Source organism: Mastomys coucha, unplaced genomic scaffold, assembly GCF_008632895.1.
Source record: "Mastomys coucha isolate ucsf_1 unplaced genomic scaffold, UCSF_Mcou_1 pScaffold22, whole genome shotgun sequence".
In the NCBI taxonomy this organism is placed as follows: Eukaryota; Metazoa; Chordata; class Mammalia; order Rodentia; family Muridae; genus Mastomys; species Mastomys coucha.
In genome coordinates, this window is record NW_022196905.1 from 166,737,742 (window position 1) to 166,747,411 (window position 9,670).

The 9,670-nt window shown below is 43.2% G+C and overlaps 1 long non-coding RNA gene across 1 annotated transcript in view; it reads right to left on the reverse strand.

The window, feature by feature from the left end:
- Positions 1-2,704: 2,704 nt before the first annotated feature.
- The window catches only part of LOC116071247, a 93,149-nt gene continuing 86,183 nt past the window's right edge, over positions 2,705-9,670 (reverse strand). The window contains exons 4-5 of the long non-coding RNA XR_004110786.1: positions 3,427-3,522; positions 2,705-2,956 (exon numbers count right to left, since the gene is read on the reverse strand). This is a non-coding gene — a long non-coding RNA (uncharacterized LOC116071247). The remainder of the gene's footprint in view (positions 2,957-3,426; positions 3,523-9,670) is intronic.

Sequence of the window (9,670 nt, forward strand, 5' to 3'; positions counted from 1 at the left end):
AATGAAAATGTAGTGTGGACTAACTTAACACAGTCACGGTGACTTTTATGACTCAGGAGCAGAATCCCACCGTCCATCTTCCACTGCAGAGGGATACCTGCTCTTTTCTTCTCACCGACGAAGTAAAATAGCCACAGACAGAACTTCACGATGTCTCCACTGTCACAGAATATTGAGGAAAACACAGGCGCCTACCGCATAGAGTAAACGTTTTGGTAAGGAAGTGTGTGCAGGAGGGAAGAGCAGGTGCATTCATTCATTATTCATGCTCCTGGCTGATGCCATGATAGAAGTTATAGAAGTTACATTGGAAGCCTGGGGTTCTCCAGAGCAGAGAGATGGGGAGGAGGCAACTCAGAGGCAGTGTGATGCTGCAAAATAGACTTTTATGAGAAAAGGAGATGCTGAAGGAGACTAAGGACTGAGGCGTGTGGTTTAATGGGTGTGAGGGTGGGAGCAACGTTGCTAGGAGGCTACAGGCAATCCCTCCCATTGGCCACAGGCCTGTTAGTAACCCACATCATTTGGTGGTTTTCAGCTAGGCTGTGTTCTGAGAAGGATTGTGAGGGGTGCTGATGTGTGCTGAAGGTAGACAAGAGGCTATGAAGAAGCACGCCTGGCCCCTCGTGACTGACATCTGAATGGACAAGGCTGTGAGAGCGAACAGCTCTGGACACTGGATTATCAGTGGTTCTTATTTTATTGCGTTTTAGTTTTGCTCATGATGAATTACTTGTTTTAATTTTTTGAGACGGGGTCTTACTATGGAGTTCAAGTTGACCTCGAGCATTTCATCCTCCTGCCTCAGACTCTTGAAGGCTGGGTGTACAGGTGTGTGACCTGCCCTGCCTGGCTGTTTTTGTACTTGGTTGTTTTCTTCTAGTCGAGTAGCTGAAGGGAAATTATTTGAAACATATTATCAACTTTGTGATGGGATAGGCCTGAATAAGAACTCTTTCTGCTACTTAAGTGTGTATAGCTTGGGATAAATTTCCTGAAATATGTTTTAGTAGTTATTTTTTAGGGCTGAAGAGATGGCTCAGTGGTTAAAAGCATTTGCTGGTCTTGCAGAAGACCTGAGTTCAAGTACCCAGATGGGAGCTTACAACCATCTGTGACTCTAGTTCCTAGGAATCTGATGTCCTCTTCTGACCTCTGAGGACATTTCGTACATGTAGTGCACGCATGTGCACGCACACACACACACACACACACACACGTAGACAAACAAATACACACATAAATAAAAATCTTCTAAATTATTTTAATATTTGCTTATTTTATGTATGTAAGTGATTTGCCTGCATGTAGGTATAGTAACATTTGCATGTCTGGTGCCCTCAAGGGTCAGAAGAAGGTATTAGATCTCCTTGAATTGGAGTTTCAGATGATTCTTAGCAACTATGCTGGGAACTGAACCCTGATCCTCTAGAAGAGCAATAACTATTCTTAACCCCTGAGCCAGCTCTCCAAGCTTAATTAATTAATTAATTAACTAATTAACTGAATTAATTAGGCTGACACTGAATTCAGATCCACCTGACTCTGCCTCCCTAGTGCTGGGGTTAAAGGTGTGCACCACCACTGCCCTGCTGCAAATAAAATCATTTTCATTTTAATTTTTTTTTCAGGCATGTGTGGTGGCATATGCTCTCAGTCCTCAACACTTGGGGGACAGTGGCAGAAGAATCATGTCTGTGGGCTCCAGGACAGCCTGGTTTAAATAGTGAGTTCCAGGATAGTCAGGACAAGATGGAGAGCTTCTACTTCAAAAATATAAGTAAATAACAAAAATTGTATTTTCAACTTAAAAGCATAAACATTATAACAAGTAATGGATACCATAGAACATTTCAATGCCTATAGATGTAAATTCCTTAACCTGGGTAACCTTAGTTTCGATGCATGGATGAAGCAGATAATAGTAGACTAATTAGTAGGTGTTTGTAGAGATTGCGTGAAATAACCCACGCAGGATTCTTTGACCAGTTTCTTTAAACAGAGCAGACACTGGCACAAGTGTAGCTCAGTGGCAGGTGATTTGTTCAGCATGTGTGAGGCCCTAGATTTCATCTCATCCCATAGTGGTGGAGAACAGAATGGAGCAGGCATGGAATCAATAATAAAGATTATTGTTATCATCAAAAACTAAAGTGAGTGACCATCTTTTTCTAATCATTGCTAGGAAGTAGCACCACTCCTGGCTGGACCCTCCAAGGAACCAATACATAAATTCCACTGAGTTTTATCCCTGTCCCTACATATCACATTACACACTATCACCACAAGGAAACCCTATTTGAAGACCTACTGTGTGGGGGTTCATTTAAGTTCTCTGGAAGGTGAACATTATAGCCGGGTCAGTTCTGGCCCCTGATGCCCAAGTCTCTCCATTCCTAATTAAAAACATGTCTTAAGGGCAGGCTATAATTAGAACTGGGTTCATATGTTCTTAATTCCCAGTGAAGAACACACATTACATTTCGGGTCTTCCATACCAGCTAGAGTGTTCTGATGTGGGGTTTGGGTTCCTTAACACAGTCACGTGATGGAGTTTTTGATGTGGTTTTCTGTTCCAGTAAGTTAAACTCTGGCATCTCAGAACAGACCCAGCCCGACAGGCTAAAGATGAGTTCCAAGTGCAGATGAAGGCTGAGTCTGCGTGCCCGCGGGCAGATGGGACCACAGGCTGTCACCGGGTGAACTGAGCAGCCTGGTCCCACTCTTCGAGATTTCCTAGTTGCTGCCATGAGCCTCTGGTCTCTAAAACAGTGCCTTCAAAACATTTTTTCGTCGTTGACTTTTTGGATAAAAAAAGAAAAGTAAGAAAGAAAAGGAAACAGTTTCGAAGTATGTTCTTGCTGTGGACACCAGAGGCCAGCTGGGAGGCGCCACAGGGCTCTGCCTTGCTGGAGAGTTTGCAGGGTCCTGGCATTTATTCATTAATAAGTCATGGCTGAAACACAAGAACAGGCATTGCAGTAGGTGTTAGCAATGCTCTTCAAAAATCTGGTTCTCCTCTTTCAGGCAAAAAGAAGAACTATGTATATGGTTTATATATGATTTGTCCCCTAATGGTTCATGAACTGAAGGTGTGGAACCTGTAAGGGAAGGAGCCCAGCAAAGGAAATCAGGGTTCAGGGAAACTGTTCTCAGAAGTGGGTACATCCCATCTTGTGGAACTATCCTGTTTCATGGGACTAGATTAGCCACCACCAGAACAGGGTGTGAGAAAGTGAGGCCATCCCACAGACCTTGGTCTCTCCTCTGCTTCTCCTCTCTGTTGGAACACATGCGTGCGTTTTGAACTCATTACCCATTATAGTTATGAGCTAAGTAAATTTTTGTCGTTGCTTAACAAAATAAGAATACCAGTCTCTAATGGTCACAGCAACACAAGCTTTAGAGACTAAAGTTCTAGCTTACCCAGTCCTCTTGCAGTTGGGTGGGTCCCGTGACTCAGAGACAACCGGACATTGGCACAGATGTCATTTCTCAGTCTTAGGCCGGGGCACTAAAGCACTGAAAAGAGATAAGGGGTCTGGACTCTCCTCTGTGGAGGAGACTGGGGATCGATGTGTTCTTTGTTGGGGGTTGGTCTGGAGCTGCTATGTATTTAAATGTTAAATACTGGCCTCCACATGCTGGTTGTACTTAGACCAAAAGATGTTGTATAAACTTTGCTCACTAATCTTCTCTGACTGGTTAAATGAAAGTGGCCAACAGACAATTACTGGGGAGAACAGAGGTAGGCAGGGCTGAGGCTACTGGGCTGTGGGGTCACAAGTAGGGACCATGAGAGAGAGTGGCCAGGGAGAGAGAGAGAGAGGGGAAAGAAACAGGAGGTCTCCACTAGAGGGGATGAACCCGGAACACGTGGCTGGAGAAGTGCCCTCCACCCCCAGGACAGACTGATGGAGCAGAAATAAGGCAGGTGGGCCTCAAATAGCAACTAACCTGGGCAGCACAGCTAGCCAGTCTAGTGTAGAAAATAGATCAGGGATGTGGCTTAGTAATTGTACTAAAGCTGATTAAATAAATCAATAGGACAAAGTCTCAATGATTGAGGGGCTGGCTGGGTCATATAATAAATATCATATAACAGTTCTAGATGCCACTGGTCCAGATGGAAGGGGCTCTATCAACATGGATCCCTCCACAATGGATGGTATGGAATTCCCCCAACACATACATCCCCCTTGACTTAAAATGAATACATAGCATGTGTATGTAAAAAGTCTTTTTGTATTCAACATTAGGACCTGGGGTTAACTTGATCTCCCAGGATGGCTTGACTATTCTGATTCAAGTTCCTTTCTTTCCTTCTCTCTCTCTTTCTTTCTTTCTTTCTTTCTTTCTTTCTTTCTTTCTTTCTTTCTTTCTTTCTTTCTTCTTTTTCTCTCTTTCTTTCTTTCCTTCTTCCTTCCTTCCTTACTTTTTTCTCCCTTCCTTCCTTCTTTTCTTTTAAGAACTACTCATTTATTTTATGTAGACAAGTACACTGTAGCTATCTTCAGACACACCAGAACAGGGCATCAGATTCCATTACAGATAGATGTGAGCCACCATGTGGTTGCTGGGATCCAAACTCAGAACCTTCGGAAGAGCAGTCAGTGCTCTTAACTGCTGAGCCATCTCTCCAGCCCTTTTTCTTATACACATTGGTGGTACTGGTCCCATGTAGACTAGCCACTATTAGTAGATAGGTGCTGTCTGGTAAAGGAGGGGATGTAAGATGCAGTCATTTTTGGAAGGAGTAGCAGCCCGAGCCACAAAGTTCCTAGAGTTTAGAATCTGGCTGGCTCACAGTGTCACGCACCTTTAATGCCAGCACTGGGGAGGCAGAGGCAGGATGATCTCTGTGAGTTCGAGGCCAGCCTGGTTTACATAGGGAGTTCCAGGATAGCCAGATATATACTGAGACTCTGTCTCAAAAAAACCAAAAATGAGTAAATAAATCATAAAAGGGGCTAGAGAGATGGCTTGGTGGTTAGAAGCACTGGCTGCTCTTTCAAAGGACCCAAGTTTGATTCCTAGCACCCATATGGAGTAGGTTAGGGAGCAACTGTAACTCCAGTTACAGTTACCCTCATCTGGCCTCTATGAGCACCAGGCACACATGTGGTATATAGATCATATGAAGGTTGAACATCCACACCTATACAATTAGAAGAAGTAAATCTTAAGAAAAATTTAGGATTTGGTATTCTACCCTGGGATGGCTGCAGGCCGGGCACAACTCACCAGTTCCTGGGTTCACCTCAGACAGACCAGATGTCAAAGTCAAGCTGGCCAAGAAGGCCAACCTGACCCTCTAAGACGAGAAACTTCCAGGAGGCCACACCCCCTCCCCAGCCAAACTGGTTCTGATTCTGTGTCTACCAGTGGTTCTTAAAACTCCACAGAATGTAAAAAATCCCATCTATAGGGGCTGGAGAGATGGTTCAGTGGTTAAGAGCACTGACTGCTCTTCCAGAGGTCCTGAGTTCAATTCCCAGCAACTGCATGGTGGCTCACAACCATTTGTAATGGGATCTGGTGTCTTATTCTGGTGTGTCTGTAGACAGCTACAGTGTACTCATATAAATACAAATAAATAAAGAAATAAATAAAGAAAGAAATAATAAATATTTTTTTTAAAAAAATCCCATCTGTAATTTCAAATGCACACAATATTGGCTAGTGATGGGGTTTCATCCTCCCTTGTCCGATGCTCTGAATGCCTGCCATCCACCTGGGAGCTAAGACTCACTTAGCCTGACATGCACAATAGCACCACACTCAGCCAGGCGAGGAACACATTTCTGAACCTCAAGCCAGGCAGCTGTCCTAGATAAGCAGAGAAGGGCACAGCTCTTTTGTTTTTCAAGACAGGGTTTCTCTGTGTATCTCCCTGATTGTCCCAGAACTTGCTTGGAAGACCAGATTGGCCTCGAGATCCATCTGCCTCTGCTTCCCAAGTGCCAGAATTAAAGGCGTGCAGCACTGCAGCATGGCTTACAGCAGCATAGCTTACAGCTGTCCTTCTAAACCCAGCAAAGCTTGGGTGACCTGAACAGAGGGAGGTAGAATGGAAACAAGGGTCAATACCGATGGCCAGTAATATATATATTTATAATAATATATAATTATACATTTACATCATGTATAATTATATATAATTACACATTACATATTATATTGTATACTTTATATTATGCATAAAGTATATACTTCATATTATACATAAAGTGTATAACTTTATGTTACATATAAAGTATATGTATAATTTATCTCTACTTAAATATATATTATATAATTTTTATATCATATACTATATATTATATATAAATTATATATAATTTGCCTCTGCTTCAATGAATTGATTATATATTAGATATATATATGTTACACACGCATATATATTACACACACATATACATACACACGCATCTATATCTGTATCTACCTATCTGTCTATATATATAATCTTTAATTGTAACACACTTTAAGAAGGAAAACCCAGGCTAGAGAGATGGCTCAGCAGTTAAGAGGACTGGGGGCTCTTTCAGAGTTCCTGAGGCAGTAGGGACATTTATCAGGAAATGCTTAAAATGTCTCCAAACAACAAAAACTGACACTGCATAAATAAATATTTAAGAGAAGGGGTGAATGAGTGATTTGAGACTCTATTGCCATCCTCTACTGCCAGGTTAAAAAAAAAAAAATCTTTGTTCTGTGAGAGCCCGAGCCTTGATAGAACCTAGTCCTGCAAAGAAACAGGTAGGGGCTAAAGAAATAGTCTCTAATGAGCGCACCCTCTGCACCGCGCACGTCCCTGCTGCCTAAAACATCACTCCGGATTGAAGTGCTCCATGAACCCTGCTCTCACCCCGCTGTCCTGTCTCGGGCTGGGACTGATGTGTGAGTGAGAAGCGAACCCTGGGCTTCAGGAACAGGCTGAGGTCAAGTTGGAATTTGTTTCTGTCCTGCTTTTCAAAAGCTTTGTTTTCTCCTGAACCGTCCATATCAATAACTAAGTGTTGCTAAGTCGGGCAGGGAAAGAGTGGGGTGGGGAGAGCACTCACCTTGGACGAGATGGACATTCCTTAGAAATGAGGGAAGCTGGACCTTTTCCGAAAAGGACTAATTAGAGGGGAAACACACGGTTTTACAGATGACTAGGTTCCTTACCTCCACCCTCACCAAACCCCACTTCCCATGTATTGGCTGACCCAAACCAAATAAACACCAAATGTGCAAAGCTCCTCGGAGATCTAGTCAAGTGACTGCCGCCCATTTCCAAAGCTCGGGCCAACGTAAAGTAACTCAAGACTTTACTTCTCTTCAGGGGACTGAATTTCCCTTTGGCAATTAATCCACGGAATCTGTGTGTGCGAGCCACTTTCTGTCTCTGCAGCAGAATACCTGGGATAATTATCTTGTAAGGGGAAAGATTTACTTTGGCTGAGGAACCAGTTCATGGTCAGGTGGCCATGTTAATTTTGGACCTGCAGTGGTTGTGTCAGATGGCAATGAGAGCGAGGGCATAGTAAAAAAAAGTCCTCACTCCATAGTCACGAAGCAAAAGACAAAGAGGAGAGAGCTGGACTCCCTTAAACTCTCTAGAACATCCCTACTGCCGCCAGGACCTCCTGCTCAGCCCTGCTTCTTAAGGCTCGACCACTTCTAAGGCACCTTGGGGACCACACCATTAATACATGGAACTTTGAGGGACATTCATCATCCCAGTACAATGCTGTGCAAATAAGATTTACACGGAATGTTATTTTGAGACATAATGAAAGCATTGCCAACGAACTGCATGTTCATTCTGGCCCATGCATATCAATAAAGTCTGTATTTTTAATATGTTAATAATGATAATAGGGAGTGGAGTGATGGCTCAGTGGTTAATCATGGACCTCTCTTGCAGAGGACCCAAGTTTGGTTCCCAGCACCCACAGTGCCTGTAATTCTAGCTCCAGAGAGTTCATCATCTCTGACTCTATGTGCATCACCCACTTGCATGTACCCACACTTCTATACATATGCAATTAAAATTTTAAATTAAACCTTTAGAAGAATAATGGGAACAATTAATACCTTAATAGTTTACAAAGGAGATTTATACAATCAAGTGTTATGTTCCGACCCCACCGGTTCTGCACTGGGTAAGGTGTGAGATATATATTGCACGAGGGAAGTGAGACTTAGTATAGGTTAAGAAGCATGCTCTAGGGGCTGGAGAGATGGACCAGTGGGAAAGATGGCTCAGTGGGAACTCATTGCTCTTGCTGGGCCCAGGTTCAGTTCATAACACCCCACAGAGGTTCACAACCATCTGTTACTCTAGCTCCAGGGATCTGACACTGACAACCTCTTTTGACCTCTGAGAGCATGAGGTGTGTGTGTGTGTGTGTGTGTGTTTGTGTGTGGTGTGTGTGTGATATGTGTGTGTATGTGTGTGTGTGTTTGTGTGTGGTGTCTGTGTGTATGTGTGTGTGTGTACTGTGTGTGTGATATGTGTGTATATGTGTGTCTGTGTGTGTATGTGTGTGTACTGTGTGTGTGATATGTGTGTGTATGTGTGTGTACTGTGTGTGTGATATGTGTGTGTATGTGTGTGTTTGTGTGTGGTGTCTGTATGTGTATGTGTGTGTGTACTATGTGTGTGGTATGTGTGTGTATGTATGTATATGTGTATGTGTGTGGTGGCTGTGTGTGTATGTGTGTGTATACTGTGTGTGTGATATGTGTATGTGTGTTTGTGTGTGATGTCTGTGGGTGTATGGGTGTGTGTACTGTGTGTATGATATGCGTGTGTATGTGTGTGTTTGTGTGTGGTGTCTGTGTGTGTATGTGTATGTTTGTGTGTGGTGTCTGTGTGTGTATGTGTGTGTGTACTGTGTGTGTGATATGTGTGTGTATGTGTGTGTGTTTGTGTGTGGTGTCTGTGTGTGTATGTGTGTGTGTACTGTGTGTATGATATGTGTGTGTATGTGTGTGTTTGTGTGTGGTGTCTGTGTGTGTATGTGTGTGTGTTTATGTGTGGTGTCTGTGTATGTGTGTGTGATGTGTGTGTGTTTGTGGTATGTGTGTGTGTATGTGTGTATGTGGTGCATGTGTGTATGTGTGTGTGTTGTGTGTGTGTGTGTTTGTGGTGTATGTGTGTGTGATGTGTGTGTGTTTGTGGCGTCTATGTGTGTATGTGTGTATGTGGTGCATGTGTGTATGTGTGTTGTGTGTGTGTGTGTTTGTGGTGTGTATGTGTGTGTGTTGTGTGTGTGTGTGTTTGTGGTGTGTGTGTGTGTGTGTGTGTGTGTGTGTGTGTGTGTGTGTGTGTGTGTGTGTGTGTGTGTGTATGTGTAGGACCATCAAGAGAGTTTATTGGGTAAAGGCACTTATTACTAAAGCTTAGAGAAGGCCTGAATTCAATCCCAAGAATAGACAAAAAGGTTGGCAGAGAAAACTGACTTCCCCTCCTAGCATATGACCTTAGCATGTGTGTGTGCAGGCACACTGGAACACACGAAGTGATGTAATGTTTTAAGTTAAATAGGAAACATGTCCCAAGGCAAGACTCGGCACTCAGCACTTTCCCAACACGATCCCACTGTCTTTACGCAGAAAGTTGCTGTTGTTGAAACTTTTCTAATTTATGACTGGTTCAGTGCTTACTGTCTTTTTT